Source organism: Hyla sarda, chromosome 7, assembly GCF_029499605.1.
Source record: "Hyla sarda isolate aHylSar1 chromosome 7, aHylSar1.hap1, whole genome shotgun sequence".
NCBI classification, from domain to species: Eukaryota; Metazoa; Chordata; class Amphibia; order Anura; family Hylidae; genus Hyla; species Hyla sarda.
In genome coordinates, this window is record NC_079195.1 from 117,419,164 (window position 1) to 117,440,791 (window position 21,628).

The 21,628-nt window shown below is 39.6% G+C and overlaps 1 long non-coding RNA gene across 2 annotated transcripts in view; it reads right to left on the reverse strand.

Annotated features, from left to right (window-relative positions):
• The window catches only part of LOC130282088 (uncharacterized), a 33,745-nt gene extending 12,656 nt beyond the window's left edge, over nt 1-21,089 (reverse strand). For both annotated transcript variants that reach the window (XR_008846245.1, XR_008846244.1), the window contains exon 1: nt 20,981-21,089. This is a non-coding gene — a long non-coding RNA (uncharacterized LOC130282088). The remainder of the gene's footprint in view (nt 1-20,980) is intronic.
• Nucleotides 21,090-21,628: the final 539 nt, after the last annotated feature.

Genomic DNA, 21,628 nt, shown 5'->3' on the forward strand with positions numbered 1-21,628 from the left:
ATTTGTATAGCATACAGAATTACAGTACTATATTACCCAGCAGTGCAGTTTTTATCATTTTAGTTTTTAAAGGTTTGTAAAGTCTTTCTTCCACGTAACATTTTATTTAACATGAGTAGGAATAATCTCTGCAATCTCCCAGTATGACAGACATGTACACTGTTACATACATGGAGGAGGCAGCAAGGCCACCATGACAATAAATCCAGGGCAGCCAGGGACAGCACACAGTCTGCTGCAATTTAAAGTAGTGTTGATTTGCATATTGAATTAAAATTAAGAGCTAATTATGCAAATAAATTATGACATTTGGCAGGAGAATTTGCTTCAAGATCATTTATTATCTTCCTTTTTATAACGGTGTGTGCATTTAACGGTCAAAGACAATATTTTAAAGGAGAATTAACGAAGGATTATTAGTCTAAAAACAATTTCACATTAATGATATGTATTTCATTTTTGCTTCTCACACCTGGTTAGATGATGAAGCTCTTCCCAAGGCAATGTTGTGACGACTTGCATACAAACAGGCACTGGACTTTGGGCTGTACTACCAAATATTATTTTAAACTTATATTTAATATGGGAATATTTTGCTGATTTATCAGATTATGACTGGGCCCTGGTAATGTAAATTTATATAATTTATGTACAGCACAGACTAGGCAAAAACATAATGTGAGTCCCCACAATGAGGCGACCCAAACATGCATATATGTAACTTCACTTTTGGCTATTTTAAATGGAGTCTTCCTTAGGTATACCATAACCAAAAAAATCAATATGTTGCCATAAAAACAAAATAGAAATTCAATTGATAGACAGTACAACAACCTGTAAAAAAAACAATTCAAATCTAGCTTGAAGTCTTGCTACTCACCCCGGCTGCTTTTCGTGGATGACTCCACAAGATGCTCCAGCGATCCTTCTACTTAAAGCGTACAGTGGTGCTTTTCCTGCACTGCACAGCCCCACAAGGTAAGTGCACATTCGATGTATCTGGGCAATATACTTGCTATCATTGTGAAGTGATAATTAGTGATGAGCGGCATATGCCATATTCGAATTCGCGATATTTCACGAATATGAGGACGAATATTCGGCCCATATTCGTGAATTTCGAATATTCGTTATATTCGTGATGTTTTTTTGAATTGCGAAATTTTGCCATTGCAAATGCGAAATTAATAGCGAAATTTCACTCGTCTGCGCATGCACGCTATAACAACATGCGAGGGACGTTGCTAGGGACGTTGCTAAGCTCTGACAACTGTGCTTGCAGAACTCTCATTGGCTCACAGGCTTAAGTAGGGCGGAATTTCCATGAATATTCCCATTGCGAATATTCGTATTGCGAATGTTCGCAATGCGAATATTCGCATGCATATACCTTTCGCCTCACAGTCTCATCCCTGGGTCTTTAATGAACTGATACAAGCATTTCATTTATCAGTCGAAGGAGATCCCTACAATGTGCTCAGTTTTTAAAACAGTTTGAAAAAAGATGAATATTCGTAATAGCGAATTTTAATCGCGAAATTCGTAATATTCGCAAATTCGCGAATATGCGATATTCGCGACGAATATTCGAATTGCGAATATTCGTGAGCAACACTAGTGATAATACACAAGAAAGCTCCCCTTGTACTGGAGATGGATAGGAATCTTTCCCATGTATTGGACAGTACCTCATTTATATAATCAAGTTTGGATAAACATCTTTAGTTTGGAAAAAAAAATAAAACTAATTTGGAAAGCATGTTGCCCTAAGTTGGTGGGGCAAATAGGTAAGCAAGGTCTGCCCGTGTTTGGTTCCATTTATTCTTTTACAAGAGTAATTGGCCATTTTAAGGGGTATATATAAAGTATATTCTGCAAAAAGATTAGACCCAAAGTTTTGGTCTATAACAATACCAACATAAATCCCACCAAAATATAACACTACTACAGATATTAAAGGGGTAGTCCAGTGGTGAACAACTTATCCCCTATCCTAAGGATAGGGGATAAGTTTGAGATCGTGGGGGATCCGACCGCTGGGGCCCCATGCGATCTCTTTGTACGGGGGCCAGGCTCTCCGGCCAGATAGCGGGTGTTGACCTCCGCACGAAGTGGCGGCCGACACTACCCCTCAATACATCTCTATGGCAGAGCTGGAGATTGCCGAAGGCAGCGCTTCGGCTCTGCCATAGAGTTGTATTGAGGGGGCGTGTTGGCCGCCGCTTCGTGCGGAGGTCGACACGCCCCCTTCCCACGGGCTGTCGGGGCTCCATACAGGAGATCGCAGGGGGCCCCAGCGGTCGGACCCCCCGCGATCTCAAACTTATCCCCTATCCTTAGGATAGGGGATAAGTTGTTCACCACTGGGTTCACCACTGGACTACTCCTTTAAAGGGGTACTCCGGTGGAAAACTTTTTTATTTTTTAAATGACCTGGTGCTAGAAAGTTAAACAGATTTGTAAATTACTTCTAATAAAAAAAAATCTTAATCCTTTTAGCACTTTTTAGCAGCTCTATGCTACAGAGGAAATTCTTTACTTTTTAAATTCATTTTTTGTGTTGTCCACAGTGCTCTCTGCTGACACCTCTGTCTGTGTCAGGAACTGTCCAGAGTAGCATAGGTTTGCTATTGGAATTTTCTCCTGCTCTGGACAGTTCCTGATATGGGCATCAGGTGTCAGCAGAGAGCACTGTGGACAACACAAAAAAGAAATTAAAAAAATAAAGATTTTCCTCTGCTAAAAAGTACTAAAAGGATTAAGATTTTTTAATAGAAGTAATTTACTAATCTGTTTAACTTTCTGGTTCATTTAAAAAAAAACAAAAAAAAAAAAAACTTTCCACTGGAGTACCCCTTTAAGTCACAATTTACATCACTGTAAATTGGCACCAAAACAAATCCATAAGGGAGTACTAGACAGAGGAAGGCAGGTTAAACACATAGTAATGTATATCAAATACACCTATCTCAATCCATACATGAAGGAATGTATTTAAAGTGCATAGTGCAACCATTTCACAATACAATTACAGTAAAAAAAGGATTAGAGCAAGTCCCGATGTGTATCATGCACACAAGCCTTACCTAAGCATGTACCTACCCCAACATATGTTTCGCTCCGGATGAGCTTCCTTAGGGGGCGCCACAATCAGACTTTCCTATTATGGCTTAATATCTGTAGTAGTGTTGTATTTTGGTGGGATGGTATATATATATAAAGGCTGGATTGAGGCTGAATTCACACATGAAGTTTATGATGTAGTTTTTTTGCCGCTTTAACCCCTTAGTGACATTTGCTCTGCATGTACAGTAGATCCACGCTGGGAAAATATAGTGCAGCAAAAGAGCTGAGCATACTCCGGATGTCAGGGGTGCTGTACAGGTGATATTTGTCCACAGTGACTTTGGCGTGAAAGCCGTTAGTTGGAAAAAGCACTCCCTCTGTCACCCAATTATCACCCACCCCCCTCCACAGTCATAGAAAGCTAACCAACATTGAGGCATTTAGAAAGTGGCACCTGACCTTTATTATTCCCAAATCCTGCATTTTTTATCCTGTACGGTGAAGAACATAAAATAAAAAAGTACCCACTGTATTTCACCTCACATCACAAAAAAACATGAATTAAAAAGTGATGATAGTATCATTGTACTGTCCATTAGGGGCAGTGGCATAGTTATTTGTGGAGCAGTGGCACCGTTCATTAGGGGCAGTAACACAGTTCATTAGGGGCAGTAACACAGTTCATTAGGGGCAGTAACACAGTTCATTAGGGGCAGTGGCATAGTTATTTGTGGAGCAGTGGCACCGATTGATAGGGGAGAAGTGGCACAGTTCATTAGGGGCAGTAACACAGTTCATTAGGGGCAGTGGCATAGTTATTTGTGGAGCAGTGGCACCGTTTGATAGGGGAGCAGTGGCACAGTTCATTAGGGGCAGTAACACAGTTCATTAGGGGCAGTAACACAGTTCATTAGGGGCAGTAACACAGTTCATTAGGGGCAGTGGCATAGTTATTTGTGGAGCAGTGGCACCGTTTGATAGGGGAGCAGTGGCACAGTTCATTAGGGGCAGTAACACAGTTCATTAGGGGCAGTAACACAGTTCATTAGGGGCAGTGGCACAGTTCATTAGGGGCAGTAACACAGTTCATCAGGGGCAGTGGCATAGTTATTTGTGGAGCAGTGGCAACGTTTGATAGGGGAGCAGTGGCACAGTTCATTAGGGGCAGTAACACAGTTCATTAGGGGCAGTGGCACAGTTCATTAGGGGCAGTAACACAGTTCATTAGGGGCAGTGGCATAGTTATTTGTGGAGCAGTGGCACCGTTTGATAGGGGAGCAGTGGCACAGCTCAGTAGGAGGGTCAGCGGCACAGTTCATTATGAGAGCAATGGCATAGATTATTAGGAGGCAGAAGTTCATTGCTTGAGGGGGCACAGAGAGGTCATCCATTGTTTCAAGAGGCACAGGGTACAGTGTTGGGCAATATTATATTTAGAGGGCACAGCATGTAGCAGTATTGTATTCATGGTACAGTATGTGGCAGTATTATATTCAGGAGCACAGTGTAAGTCAGTATTCAGGTCATACAGAAAACTGTACATTTACATCCTCCCCACTTCAGTAGCTCAGTTTACCCTTTGATTTATTATTGGGATATCAATGTTCCGCAACAGGCAGCACCTTTTTTTGCATGGCAGTGCATCCCCTAGGTGTAAACTAGGCCTTCGCGTTCAGCTCGGACCTTCAATTGATGGCAGACTTGGATAAACCGTCCTTAATAAAACCAGCGGAATACTCATGGTGTAAACTATAGGACATCACGATGGGAGCCAGGTTTGCACTAGCGCCATATTCGAATTGGCGATATTTCGTGAATGCATTGACGATTATTCATCCTATGTTCGCGAAATTCGCATATTTGCTATTTTCATTCACTTTTTCTTTCCATGCGAAAATTTACACGGAAAATTTGCATAAAAATTCTCATGTGAAAAAAGATGAAAATTTGCATAAAAATTCTCATGTGAAAAAAGATGAAAATTCACATAAAAATTTGCATGTGAAAAAAACAAAAAAAATTAAGATTTATCATTACGAATATATTGCACTATATTCTAAATATTCGCGATAAAAATTTGCATTACGAATATTCGTGCTCAACACTAGTTTGCACCTCTCTGACTAAAAAATAGGGTCCCTTCATTGTATAAGTAAAAAGTGTTAACTTCCATGAAGCAACTGGTCAGTACTGTGTGGTGAGTAGATAGTAGGATCTGGTTCACCGATCAACACACTAACACAACACTTTCAAAAACTCAATTTGTTATAAACAAAATGTGTGATAGTCTATGTCTTATGTTTTAAAGGTGAAAGTAACTTCGTTAAGGTCATTGTTATGACCTTTAATAGCCATGGGTTAAGCTAGGCATCTAACCTCAGTGGTACAAAAACTGTTAGCACTGAAAACCTAGGATACCATTGTTGTATATTACAATGCTTTACTACAAAAAAAAAAAGTAAGGACATTTTTTTTTATTTTTTATACTAAAAGTCCTTCTCATCCCGTGGTTAATTTAAAAGGTTTATTTCTTGAAATGAATCCTCTTCATCAAACCTGCGATCCTTGAAAATCTTTGCAACCTGCCTGTGTGGATAATGAATTGATTTGTAATGTAAATTACATAGAGTACCCCTCCCATTCAGCATTTGTGTGTGAGTGTGTTTAATCTACAACGTTTAAGTCTCAAAATGAGCTTCTCCATCAAAAGTCTCAATTCCATTTACATTTCTTGCATACGAGTCAATTTGTGTCTGACCCAGCGAATAAATCACTGCCAACCACTGCTGGATCTGTAAAAGTCGGCACTTTTTCCCCCCTTCCCTCCTCTTCCCTTCCCCCCGTAGCCATACAATACATTGAAAAGCTAATTTCAACCTCCATTTGAACACATTAAAAATAAATAAATAAAAATATAAAGGAATGTATGACATGATGACCAATGGCAGCCACGCTTGTCGCAATTCTTCTCTTAACCTCTTCATCACCAGTCACATGTCATGCCAAATTGACTTGCAAAATCCCACAATATATCAATGATTTCTAAGGTTATTCTGTTTTTCCGTTACATCTCTTCAACTTGTTTTAAATATTTCAAAAGAGGCTTTTATCATTACCTACAAGAAGCCTTATCTATCTATCCATCTATCTATCTATCATCCATCTATATCCATCTACTCCAAGAAACGAAAAACCGCAGCACTCCAAAGGAGTGCTGCGGTTTTTCGTTTCTTGGAGTGGATGTCTATTGGACCCCGGACATGGGACCCTTTCTACTGCCTGCACCCGCTGCTTCTATCTGAGGTTGTGCTACCCACCTGTTTATCTATCTATCTATTTCTTATCTATCTATCTATTTATCAATCTATCTATCCATCAATAGAGTATTGTAAAACTTGGACTGGTGTTCCACTCCGCCATGACCACTTTCAGCAGCAGGTTTAAAAAACGTTATGTTTGTTTGGGTCTTTGAAATGCACAGGAATAATGCATATAGTGATGTCACAGTAGAGCAATAATGCACACAGTGATGTCATGGTATGGGGATATTGTACAAAGGGATGTCACAGTACAGGAAAATGACAAACAGTGACATCACGCCACAGTGGTAATACAGTGATATTACAGTACAGGATTAATGCACATAGTAATACAATACCAGTGATGATGATGATTGGCCAATGTATACAGTGATGTCACAATTCAATGATATTACAGTACAAATTCAAGAGATGAAAGTAGTCGGTCCCAGTGTTGTATGGAGGGGTGGACTATGCAGGGCCTACACAATATGTAAGTCCATATCTTTTTTCATTATATGCCATAAAGGATGATGGTTTTATGAGACCCAGTGCTGGACCCTACAATCTATTTGGGGATTTAGTAATGTTATAGCATATCAATTACGCATACAGTAATATCATAATGCAGGTATAATGGACACCATGATGTTATAGCATAGAAATATCCACACAAAACCTGTACCTGTGACTCAGTGTACAAAAAATATATTGACAACCCAACATGAGCAGGTTGGGGATACGGTGTGTCACTTCATTTAATTTGTTATATGAAGTTTAAAGGGGTACTCCAGGGAACTCAACTTAGGCACTTATCCTCTATCCACAGGATAGGAGATAAGTGTGTGATCACGAGGGGTCCGACTGCTGGGACTCCTATAATCTCCTATATGGGGCCCTGGCTACTTACCGGACCTCAGAATTCGCTGGCCCACAACTTCCTGGATGGGCATCAATGACGGCATGCTTGGTCAATCACCGGCCGCATTGATGTCCCACATTACCTGGCGATTGGCTTAGCGGGCCGTCACTTGGGGTCATCCAGGACTGTGGGGGCTGGAGGAGGCCAGCAAGTGACTGCTCGCTCAAATACGATAGGAGATAAGTGTCTGATAAGGTTCGTTCCCTGGAGTTCCCTTTGACAATGATTATTTTTTAGCTAACATTACAATGTGTCTCTGTTATTTGATCTGTCATCAAATATGCGCAGGATACTGTACGTGTGAATAGACCCTCAACCTTATATATAAAAAAAGCTATAGCAATGTTTCTCCCTTTGTGGACTACTTGGAAGCAGTAACAAAAACTTTTACCATCTCTCTTGGATGTCAAGTCCACCTCATTGAGAGTTTAACCCATTGCTTCCAAACTAAAGGATGTCTGAGCATGCTGGGAGTTGTAGTTTTGCAACAGGAGTTGTAGTTTTGCAACAGCTGGAAGCACCCTAGTTGGGAAAACACTGGTCGAACCGATGGTTCTCTGCTGGAAGCAAAAGGTAATACAGTAATACAGCAGAACAGATAATACTGCATTTGTAATGACCAGATTTATAAAATGATCCAGATATTTATCCAGTGTATTGAATACTACGAAAAGAGCACAACAATGCACAGCCAGGATTTCTTTTCATCCGCCTCCCAGCAATAAAAAAAAAAAAAAAAAACTATTGTAGCCAAAAAGTGATACAAAAAAAAAACTTTGATTTGTTGATGTCTTGGAATGCAGCAAAACAAAAACAAATAATTAAAAAAGTGCAAAGGTAGCAAAACAAAAGAATAGTTTGGTATCAAAGTAATTGCATCGAAAAGAAAGTTAAAATGTTGTGTGTTGTGTGTTTATCCTGCTTTCTAAAGAAAACTTAATAAAAATCAATAAAAAAGTTGTTGTACCCAAAATGATATTAATAGAAACTCTAAATTGTCAAAAATAAATAAATAAATAAAAAATAAACCATCAGAAAAATCTGACCATCATAGCATCATAGATCTCCATAGGCATATGGTTGGGCCAGAACTTGCAACCATAGTATGGATTCTAGGGCTATGTTCAGATGGCAGAAAATTTCCCATTGTTGCGTAAATTCAGCGGCCACATTAATTAGGCCGAAATTCCGCATGTTTGCAATCATATGTGGACTTTCTGCAGAAATCATGTAGAATTTCTGCATGAATTCTACATGAATAAACAGTGCACATAAAAGAGTGCCTGTATTCATTACTTTAATTACAGTGTGTGGAATCCACAGCAAATCTGCATTTAGCAGAGAAAAAAAAGCCTCATTCTCTTCGAAAGTCGAAGTTCACAATATAAGACACGGCATATTTTTGCAGAATGTGGAATTATAACTGCAGAATGTCTGCAGCAAAAATTGTGCTGCTGGAATTAGACTGTAGAATCCCATTGAACACAATAGGCTTAATACACATGCAGATTTTCCAATGCGGATTTCAATGCGGAAATCCATGCAGAAATTCTACCATGTGAACATAGCCTAAGAATCCACCCATATTAGGCTTAGCATTTTTATCTTTGGTATTTCTTCACTTCCCTTTGGCGTTTTCAGCCTTTTTGGGCTCGGTGTGTGATTTTCAAAATGGCAGCATGTTGAGACTACAGCATTCAGAATTTTTTTTGTAAAATCTTGGTGTTTCTCCCCAAAAGATGTCTATGGGAGAGAAAAAAATGCCATGAAAAATACAATGGGGGAGATTTATCAAAGGATTTAGACAGTTTTTTCCCGTCTAAAATTGTCGCACGGAAAGTCGCAATCTAAATACGTGCGACTTTTTTGTGACTTTTGTTTTCAAGGATTTTTAGAACATGATGCATTCTAGGCTATTTTAGATGGAAAAATGCATTGGTGCTGAATTTATCAATAGCGATTTTTCTGGCGAAAGTCGCATCAGTCGAAAGTACGCTGAAATGTCAGACTATGCTGGAGCAGGTTTAAATACAGTCTAAACCATAGATCCCAAAGTCTGTGTTGCAGAATTTATCAAGAGCCGTGCGCCTTTTGATAAATTATGCGCACAATAGACCAGTAGGTTGGTCTATATTGATGCGGGAAATAGACAACTTTGATGAATCCCCCCCAATGTGGCTTTGCCTTGGTGTTTTCTGGCATTTTTACCTCTTTAAGAGTTAAATAAAGGGGTGGCAGCTTTTCAGGTGTTTTTATTTTTATTTTTTTATTTTTTTAAACAAGTGTGAAGCCAGCCTCAAATTTATATGCAACTTTTCTTCTACAGGCTATGAAAACTGCTCTAATCTATGTAAAGTGTGAAAGTCATGGATCCACATTGTACAAATTCCTAATATGGTGCTAACACCATCTCTCTTTGTCACTCAAAGAGGCTTTTTTTAAAGGGGTTCTCCACTGCCCTGTCTTCTGGAGCTCCGATTGCAGCGTCCAGAAGTTTATTACACAGGACGCTGTGTGCGGGCTTCCGTGCTTGAGGCCGCCCCCTCGTGAGGTCACGCCCGCCCCCTTGTGACCGTCACGAGGGGGCAGGTGTGACGTCACAAGGGGGCGGCCTCAAACACAGAAGCCCGCACACAGCGTCCGGAGTAATAAACTTCTGGACGCTGCAAGCGGAGCTCCAGAAGACAGGGCAGTGGAGAACCCCTTTAAATCAAAATCCATGAGAAAAGAAATGTGGTGCTCCTTTTAGGGGCTTGTAAGGGGACACCAGAAATATCTAAGGCTAAGTTTCCACTTGTTTTTTTTTCTGGCAGTCTTTTCTGGCAGTTCTGGCATCCAAGTCAGAAGTGGATCCGTAATGGAGGAGAAGTGTAAGTCCTTCCTTTATATTTCCCATTCCTTTTGAATACACTTCTGGCTTTGGCTCAAAAACTGCAGTGGCAGTTTTCCATAAACTTCCAAGAAAAAACGAAGTGGAAACTTAGCCTTAGGCTTTGTAAGGCTGGGTTCACATATATCAGGCATCCGGCACAGTTTCTGATGCTAGAAATTATCCCATTTATTTTAATGGGAAAGTTCACGATCATCCAGCTACTCTATTTTGATGTTGGATGTTTGGACACATCAGATGGCGCCGGACAGGGGAACGCTGCTTGCTGCATTCCCCTTTCCGCTGTCCAGAAACAATGGACGCCGTATGCCATAAACTGATGACAACTTTTCATCAGTTGTGGCATCAGTTGCGTCGACATCTAGGCTGAGTTCACCTATGCCGGATGCCAGACATATGTGGACCCAGCCTAAAACAGACCTATTGGAACTTTGGTGCAGCCATAAAGGCACGGTGCATGGATTTCCCAGGTGCATGATGTTTTAGGATGACTCACAATGGCTTTAACAATGGCTCACAATGGCTTTAACAATGGCTCACAATGGCTTTACTGTGTGCAAGTGAGGAAACACTATACAGGGGAATGGGTCAGGGAAGTCATAGCTGGACTTAGACACATTGGATTTGCATCACTCCAGACTAGAAGCAGCAAAAATCTGGCATAGTCCATGTTCTTCTGATTTAGAAACGAATAATAATAATAGTAATCATAATCATAATAATAAAAATTTCCATGTGCTCAGCAAGTCTAAAACGGCTTCCACTGTATGGGATTGTAAGAGCCAAGATTTCAAGGACTGACTAAAATGACCCTATTTAGGAGTCTTTATCGCATTTGATTTTATTGAAACAAAATTAACTTTTTATTAAGATTAAATGTGAGTGACATTGTATGGGAAGGAGCCAGATCTGAAGCTGGCAGTTACTGTAAAGTAGATTTCCATAAAGCCTTTCCAACTCAGATCAGTCATGATTTGCAGGAATATACTGTGAATACGCTGCCCATATGCGGGGCCCAATAATGGCCCCGATTAGTTTTAATTAGGTCACTCAGATCTCTAATAACAAACAAGGCTGGAGGTTGTTTCCTAAATATATTTCCTATCAGTATTTTATGAGCATTTAGGTTAATATTGAAGACATGCTATGCTGAAATATTATATCTGCTGTAAATGATATGTTTTGTGTGGATGATTAAAGCAAGTGTACTCCAGTGTCTCATAAATGACTACTGATCGAAGATGCTGTAATGTCTCTGTCTGCCAGTGGGTGGCACTGTTCTGCCTAGAGGTAACAGTAAAGTCTATATTATGGGAAAACAGAATAACTACTTTTATTATTTGATATTTCCAGAGCACTAACATATTCCACAGCACAGTATACCGGAATTATTCATTCACATTACTCTCTGAACCCAGAGGACCTCATATAGACTTGTTCTTATCTCAGGCATGATCAAGAAGTCATGTTAATGGACTTGTTTCAGTTTAGTAACAGTGTTACTTAAAGGGGTACTCTGAATTAAAAAAAAAAAACATTTCAAATCAACTTGTGCCAGAAAGTTAGACAAACTTGCAAATTACTTTGTTTAAAAATCTTAATCCTTCCATTACTTAACATCTGCTGTATACTACAGAGGAAGTTATGAAGTTCTTTACAGCCCAGTTAGGAACTGTCCGGAGAAGAAGAGGTTTGCTATGGGGATTTGATCATGCTCTGGACAGTTTCTGACAGGGACAGAGGTGTCAGCAGAGAGCACTGTGGTCAGACAGGAAAGAACTACACAACATCCTCTGGAGCATACAGCAGCTGATAAGTACTATAAAGAATAAGATTTTTAATAGAAGTAATTTATAAATCTGTTCAACTTTCTGGCACCACTAAATTTGAAAACATTTTTTTTCCCCTTTGGAGTCCCTTTTTGAAGTATGTATTATTACCTGGTGAAAAATTAACATGCAGTTGCTGAAATAGAAATGATATATTGTACCATTATAATTGTCTGCCCCAATGTTTGTGCTTGCCAAATGTGCAGTTTTAATAACAAGATAACAGCCTGGAAGTGCTATGTGTGTTCATGTCTTATAAAACAGTCAAAGTGACTGGTATGTCGTCTAATGGCTAAATACATTGTAAGGTTTCTTTCACACTATGAAAGTGGCTCCGTTACAAACGGACGTTAGAGCTCTTTTTTGTTTTTTCACTTTGACCGTCCTTAACCTCCATTATTGTAATGGAGCCTAACGAGAGTCATATCGGGCAAAGAGGGTCCCATTCACTTGAATGGGATTCCTCTAACGTCCGTTATAACTTCTATTATCGCGGCCAAAGATAGCGAGAGAAAAAGATGGAGCATGCCCAAATTTTTCTCCCGCTATCTTGCTAACGGACGTCACCTACTGGGCACGAACGGTAGCGTGAAAGGAGCCTAAGTCCAATGCCCACGATACATACACACGTTCTAATTGTCAGTAAAATGTGACATATGATGAACCGGATTTCTTTGGTACAGTTCACTCTACATTCAGGTATTTGTTTGTCAGGGACATTTTAAGAGTTCTGCTGAACCTCTGATCCTCATCTATGCACCTGAAAGCTTGGGATGTACTTATATGTAACACTGTTAAGGTAGGTGTTATGTGTCATAGTAACATTCATATCAATCGTATCGGTTTCCCAGCTCATCACATTGCCCCAGCGAGCTTCCTGCCTTCTCAAAGTGCCTAATAGTGCCATCTCTTCCAGGTAAGTTAAGCTCAAGGTATAGCCATTCACATGATACAAAAGATAACATGATTCATCAGACCAGGTCACCTTCTTTCATTGTTCCATGGTCCATGTCTGATGTTCACATGCCTACAGTATCATACAGTAGGTGTTTTGAGGTCAGTATGGAATATCTGACCAATCAACAGCTATGTAGCAATATATTCACTGTGGGGGGAATTTATTAATATCGGCATCCCCATACGCCAATCTTGAAGGGATTATCCAGGGAAAGCAAAAAAGAGCTACTTTATTGCAAAAACAGTGCTACAACAGTCCTCATGTTGTGGGTAGTTTTAAAGGGGTACTCCGGTGAAAACTATTTTTTATTTTTAAATTAACCACTGCCAGAAAGTTAAACAGATTTGTAAATCACGTCTATTTAAAATCTTAATCCTTCCAGTACTTATCAGCTGCTGTATGCTACAGAGGAAGTTCTTTTCTTTTTGAATTTATTTTCTTTCTGACCACAGTGCTCTCTGCTGACACATCTGTCCATGTCAGGAACTGTCCAGAGCAGGAGCAAATCCCCATAGCAAACCTCGCCTTCTCTGGACAGTCCCTGACATGGACAGGGGTGTCAGCAGAGAGCACTGTGGTCAGACAAAAAAGAAATTCAAAAATAAAAGAATTTCCTGTGCAGCATACAGCAACTGATGAGTACGGGAAGGATTAAGATTCTTAAATAGAAGTAATTTACAAATCTGTTTAATTTTCTGGCACCAGTTGATTAAAAAAAAAAATATTGCTTTCCACCGGAGCACCCCTTTAAAACTTAGCTCCATTTACTTCAATGGAATTGAGCTGCAATACAACACATGAACTGGGGGCAAGTATGAAAGCAACTATGTTTTTCTAATCCTGGATAATCCCTTTAAAGGTTATTCAGTATTAGTAAAACAGAACAGTTTAATTCCAAAAACAGCACAACACCTGTATAGTGTGTGTAGTATGACATCTTCACTCCACTCACTTCAATCGATCTGAGCTGCAATACCACAAACAACCTGAGAAAAGGTGTGGTGCTGTTTTTGGCAGAAATCTTTTATCATGTTGGATCTTAACCCCTAAACCTATCAGTATTACAGAAAAAAATCAGCAAAATTAGTTTTTTTTTTTTGTTATATTATTGTTAGTAAACACTATGTATATGGTTGCATGGGGTAGCAACCCTGGACCAATACAAGTAAACCTGTACGCCCCTGAAAGGTCAGGCCTGTTTTTTCATATCTGGGATGTCTGACTTTATTAGAGAATAACTCTGGTAATGTTCTGCCGATCACGATAATTCTGACATCGTTTTTTTGTCACAAGTTGTCCTTCATGTACATAGTAAAAGTAAGCCGATATCATTTGTAGTTTTTTTTTTTACAATGCAAAAATTCATAAAATTTTGAAAAAATAAAGATTTTTTGCTATTTTAACACTAATAGTTTGCGTATATTTATACTTTCTGACCAAATAGTTTATGAAATTTATACTTTCAGATGTCTACTTTATTTTGAAAGCATTTCTATTGTTTTTAATTAGTATATTAAATGAATTAGAAGCCTAACAATTTAACTTGAAATGTAAAAAATTTAGAAAATTTGAACAGTACATCTTTTTTTTTCTGTGCTAGGCAAGGTTTGCAGAAATTTGAAGGTGGTAGAACATAGGAACACCAAATGACCCCATTTTAAAAACTAGACCCCTCAAGGTATTTGCTAGGGGGTACAGTGAGTATTTTAACACCATAGTTTTTTGGCAGGAATTATTACAAAGTCAGTGTTAAAAATTCAAACTTGCTTTTTTTTCACAAATGCATCATTTGGGGGGCACATTTTTTGTACATCACTTCTGATATTGCAAGAAATGCACCCTATATTTTATTGAGCTGCTCGGAAATACCCCTGCTTAGGCCATATTTGGTTCCATGGCCGCGTGGTAGGACCCAGAAGGAGAGGAGCGCCATTTGGCTTTCAGGGCATCATTTTAGACCGAATGGATTATTGGCCGCACTTCATGCCTGCAAAGGGTTTTAGCTGCCAGAACCATAAAGAAGTGACCCCATTTTGGAAACTACACCCTCTAAAGTATTCATCTAGACCAAAAGTGAGTACTTTGAGTCCTTTTTGTGTGGCTGGATGGTTACAAAGTTAGTGGAAACATTAAATTTTTCTTTTTTTTTCACAAATGCATTATTTGTGGGACATATTTTTTGTACATTGCATCTGAAAAGTAGAAAATACACCCCATATTTTATTATGTTGTTTGTCCCCTGTTCGGTAATACCCCTGCTTAGGCCATATTTGGTTGCATGGTTACATGGTGGGACCCTAAAAGAGAGGAGCACCATTTGGTTATCATTATACAAATTATAGGCCGCACTTCATCTTGCAAAGCATTCTAGCTGTCAGAACAATACCGCACCCCCAGATGTGACCCTATTTTCGAAACTACACCCCCAGGGGCGGAGACAGACAGCAGAGGGCCCCTGTGCAAAGAATATGCCCCCCCCCCCCCCCCCCAGGTAATATGTTTGCAAGTTAGTGAGTACAGCTCTGGAATATAATACAGGATATAAACTATTATAATTACTAGGTTCACACTGAAAAATCTCCAGACAGCAATGCATTTCTGAGCGGATCTGCAAAAAGATCTGCATGGTCCTAGCGCTGCCCAAAGGGATCGCTTCTGGAGATTCATCAATGTGAACCAAGCCTTATACATGTGAGAAGGGGATTATAAATGTGAGCAGGGGATTATTATAATCCTCCACTCACATATATGTAACATCTAATATAATCTAATAATCTCCTCCTCTCATTTATAATCACAAAATCAGATTATACATGTGAGGAGGGGATTATACATGTGAGGAGGGGATTATACATGTGAGCAGGGGATTATTATAATCCTACACTCACATATATGTAACATCTCCCCATCACATGTATAATCTAATAATCTCCTCCTCACATTTATAATCGCAAAACCATATTATACATGTGAGGAGGGGATTATACATGTGAGGAGGGGATTATACATGTGAGGAGGGGATAATATACATGTGAGGAGGGGATTATACATGTGAGGAGGGGATTATATACATGTGAGGAGGGGATTATACATGTGAGGAAGGGATTATACATGTGAGGAGGGGATTATACATGTGAGGAGGGGATTATACATGTGAGGAGTGGATTATACATGTGAGGAGGGGATTTTACATGTGAGGAGGGGATTATACATGTGAGGAGGGGATTATATACATGTGAGGAGGGGATTATACATGTGAGGAAGGGATTATACATTTGAGGAGGGGATTATACATGTGAGGAGTGGATTATACATGTGAGGAGTGGATTATACATGTGAGGAGGGTATTATACATGTGAGGAGGGGATTATACATGTGAGGAGTGGATTATACATGTGAGGAGGGGATTATACATGCGAGGAGTGGATTATACATGTGAGGAGTGGATTATACATGTGAGGAGGGGATTATACATGTGAGGAGGGGATTATACATGTGAGGAGTGGATTATACATGTGAGGAGGGGATTATACATGTGAGTAGTGGATTATACATGTGAGGAGGGGATTATACATGTGAGGAGGGGATTATATACATGTGAGGAGGGGATTATATATGTGAGGAGGGGATTATACATGTGAGGAGTGGATTATACATGTGAGGAGTGGATTATACATGTGAGGAGGGGATTATATACATGTGAGGAGGGGATTATACATGTGAGGAGGGGATTATAAATGTGAGGAGGGGATTTTACACGTTAGAAGATTATTATAATCCTCCCCTCACATATATTTATCATATCTCCCTCACATGTATAATCTGATAATCCCCTCCTCACATTCATAATCCCCTCACATATATAATATCATAATCAGATTATATGTGAGGGGATTATACATGTGAGGAGGGGGATTATTATAATCCTCCCCTCACATATATGTATTATCTCCCCCTTACATGTATAGTCTGATAATCCCCTCCTCACAATTATAGTCCCCTCACAAGTATAATCTCCTAATAAGATTAAACGTGAGGGGGTTATCAGACTATACATGTGAGGGGGAGATTATACATGCATGTGAGGGGAGGATTATAAGAATCATTATTATCCTCCACTCACATGCACAATTTCTCCCCCCCCCCCACACACACATGCACACACAATCGCAACCCTGCACCACCCCCCTCCAATCCTCACCCCACCCCACCCCCTTGCCAAACAACCCGCTACCCATCAACTCACATGTAATCCAGATGATATACCGGTCCATCTGGCGATGAGTGACGCTGCAGCCTGGAGGTCGTGTGGGGGCTGTAAATTACTGATAGAGAGGAGCAGAGGACTCCTCTCTGCTCCGCTCCTCTCATCTCTATGATGCCCGCGGTCAGCGAGCGTGACTATTTCCCAGGCAGCCACAGCGGTCCTGGGATAGTTGCTGCCTGTGGAAGATTGACGGCGGAGGCGGCGGCAATGAGTTAAAAAAAAAGGTTATTAGAAAAAAATAATAAATAAATTAGAAAAAGGCCCCCTCCCTCCCGAAAAAGGTAGCGGGCGGCGGCGGTGGTGGTGGGCCCCCTCCCTCCCTCCCTTAGTCTAAATTTTGACACCTTGGCTGCCTGTTTCCCAGCCCATCTGTCATGACCAGGGCCCCGCATGGGGCAAAAGGGGCTAGCGGCTTTTGGGCCCCCAGGAATGAGAGGGCCCGGGGCAGCTTCCCCTTTTGCCCCGCGTTAAAGACGGGCCTGGCCCCAGCGGTCAGTGAGTCACTGTCACTCACTGACTCCCTAACAGTTTCAGTTCCGGCTGGGCCCCCCTGGGCTCCTGGGCCCCTGTGCAGCTAAACAGGCTGCACATATGGTATGTCCGCCCCTGTACACCCCCTAATGTATTCACCTAGGGCAAAAGTGAATACCTTGAGCCCTTATTGTGTGGCTAGAATTATTTCAAAGTCAATGGAAAAAAAATAGCAATTACCTTTTTTCCCACAAATTCTTTATTTGTGGGGCATCATTTTGGTAAGTCGCTTTTGAAATGGAGGAAATGCGCCAATATTTTATAACCCTGTTTGTCCCGGGCTAGGCAGTACCCCTACTTAGGCCATATCTGGTTGCCTGACCGCCTGGTAGGATCAAGAAATAGAGGAGCCCCCTTAAGCTTTCACGGCATCATTATATGAATAGTCCCCATTCATACTGCGTTTCTGCAGTATAGGTGTTCGTTGTCATGTCAAAAAAGGGATGCCAATGTATACTGTAGCAGTCTCATTCAGAAATGAATGGAGCTGCTACAGTATACGCCAGTATCACTTTTTTAGACGTGATGCTGACGGACACCTCTAACATACTGCTGAAACGCAGTATGAATGGGATGCAGTGTAGAGTAACATAGAGCGCATCCGCACCATATTTCACATCGCGATTGCCCCCCAGCAGTCACAAGGGCGAGATCAATGCTGTGGCTGCGTAGCTCAGTGTGTCCGTTCATGACTGCCAACTGGAAATCTGCCGTTAGGAGTGGACACACAAAGCTACCCAGCCGCAGCAGGGAGCTCAGTAATTTGACTCCTGGCGAGCATCCGCAGCATGTACTATGCTGTGGATGTGCACCGTGTTATCCTTCACATTATGCATTTTCATTTTTCATTATATTTATTTAATAAATGTATTTTTATTTTATTTTTTTTTACACCTTTTTACATAAAAAAAATGTTACACAATTTTTTTGACACTTATTGTTTTTACACTTTTTTTTCTTTTACACTTTAATTTCTTTTTTTTAAATTTTTTACACTTTTTGTTAGTGCTTTGGAATACTTAGTATTCTAAAGCATTGCATTTATATGCTGCCTGCCAGTTATACACTAACAGGCAGCATATGAGAACATGCCTCTGGCACGTCCTGACAGGCAATAACCGGGGCAGACCTGGGGGTCCCTGCAATGACCCCTGGCTGCCCAGGTAACTAGCAGCACCCCACGATCTTTGCGGGGTGCTAAAGCAGAGAGACAGAGGGAGCCCCCTCCGTCTGTCAAAACTCCTTACAGCTTCCGACCGCGGCTGTAAGGGTTAAACTGCCGAGACCGAAGTTTACTTCGGTCCCGGCAGTGCAGCATGGTCCCGGCTGTGTGTTACAGCCAAGTCCCTACCGCAATCTTGTGGGTGCACTGGGCAGTACCCACGAGACCCATGGACGTGTATACTTGTCCTGGTGCGGGAACGCTGCGGGGTGCTGCAGGGGGACAGAGGGAGCTTACAACACTTACAACCCGCGGTCACTTCCGACCGTGGCTGTAAAGGTTAAACTGCCAGGACCGAAGTTTACTTTAAAGCGTTATAGCGTTCAGCGCTATATAAAAAAACCAACAATTATTATTAGTTAAAAAATATTTTTCAGAATGTAAAAGCTGAATATGATAAAAGTCAATTGAAATATGTGGAATCTGTTTATAGTTGAGTACCTTCATTTTTTTGTATTCATATATATATATATATATATATATATATATATATATATATATACATATATTTATAAATAAAAAATTATATATATATATATATATATATATATATATATATATATATATAAAGATTAGTTAGGAATAGCCGTATTAGTCCAGTGATGCAAAAAGCAAAATCATCGGTAGTTGCAGTATCTTGTAATACCTTTTTTATTGGACTAACAAGATTTTGTAGAGACAAGCTTTCGGGATTCCTCCCTTTATGACTTGATAAAGGGAGGAATCCCGAAAGCTTGTCTCTACAAAATCTTGTTAGTCCAATAAAAAAGGTATTACAAGATACTGCAACTACCGATGATTTTGCTTTTTATATATATATATATATATATAAAAAAAAAAACAGAAGGAGAGCAGCACATCCCCAATATAAGGTGCACGGGTGCCGTCAGCATAGGGCCCAGGTTCAGGGATCCATAGAATAGTAGCAAATAGGCAGCAGCAACTCCATAAAGTGCAAAAAAAGTGGATTTTATTCACACAACGTGAGGCGACGTTTCGGTTTGCTCACCAAACCGTTTGGTGAGCAAACCGAAACGTCGCCTCACGTTGTGTGAATAAAATCCACTTTTTTTGCACTTTATGGAGTTGCTGCTGCCTATTTGCTACTATATATATATATATATATATATATATATATATATATATATCTCAAAACATTAAACTGCCATGCATTTGAAATCTACATAATTTGTAAAAATGCGATTGAGTTTCTACTCAATAAAGTATTTTTACACAAAGAAAACTAATATTTACATTATACCTTAGTACTTATTATTTTGTGTTATTTTGCTGAATTCTGAACCTGAAATTTTATTTGACAAGAAAAAATACTGTAACGTCTCGCACCATACATGTTATGCAAATGAAATTCATATATATGTGGAAGTGCGAGTTTAGTCACTGAATTATTTCTCTCTTTGCAAGATAAAATCAATAATCCAATAAGAAAACCTACTAAACAAGTTTTGCCCTCTGGTGGAAATCCTCTTATCTGCTTGGCAAGAAGTTTAATGTCATTGAAATGACTTTAGATAAACACAATTTAACCCACAATGGCTCTGCCAGTGGTGAAATCTGTAGGAGAAAATTAGGAAACACACTACCCATTTTAAAGCTGTTGCGCATATTTCAGGACGACTCCATAATGGGGTTGCTTCACAGGGAATCAATTTCATCCAATACATAACAAAAGAACCCCAACCTGCCTAATTGGGACATTAATTATCCTTACGGAGCTGACACTTTGCATGCAAGAGATGGGACAGTTTTCAAACTACACAAGCTATTCCATCTTTCTTATTGAAATCTCTCATTTTATGTTTGACACGAGACAAATGTTCTCCATGTAAAGTAAAAATCATCTTGCTCCAGCTTTTAATTTTCACAGTTCATTCTGAAAAGTTGGAAAATGTCCATAAGGCACATCTTATTAGAACAGAACTTTTCAAGCAGTCCTACACTTAGCAGAAAATTCCTCCTTACAGACTATACTCACACTTTTTTGAGGCGGTTTCTAACCTGTTTTTTTTTCGGATAACGAAAAGTATTAGTCTTTACTTTTGACTTTTCCTCCCTTCTTTTTGAATATACTTCTGAATAAATCTGTATCGAAAAACAAGCAAAAAAAAGTTTTTAAGATGTTAATCTTTCTCCAATGATTAAATATAATCAAACAACATTACATCAGGTATAATTTTCTTTATATTTTTACAATTTAAAAAAGAAAATTGTAGTAGAAATACAAAAACACTGTTAGCGTATAGTATGCTTACACATACACAGAAAAATCCACTGTTATTATATTTCACGTGTGCATTTTCGGCCAGAACAGCCATCAATGCGTACGCAATTTTTACAAACGAATTTGCGTGCATAAAATAAAATACTCTAGTGAATTTTATGCTGTGTGAACATACCCCTCAGTTGTTATAGTTTGATGTAATATTCAGGGCTTTTTTTTTCTTTGGTTTTTGTTTCAAAACCATTTAGAATAGAAATGAATGTGTTTTTTAAAGGAATGTTCATTGTATAGTAAAAAGTGATCATTTCAGCATGGGAGACATAGATTCACATTCACATGCCATGTCAACTATAAGCAACTGCATAGTCTTATTAAAAGTTGATGTGACAATAAAAAAAAATG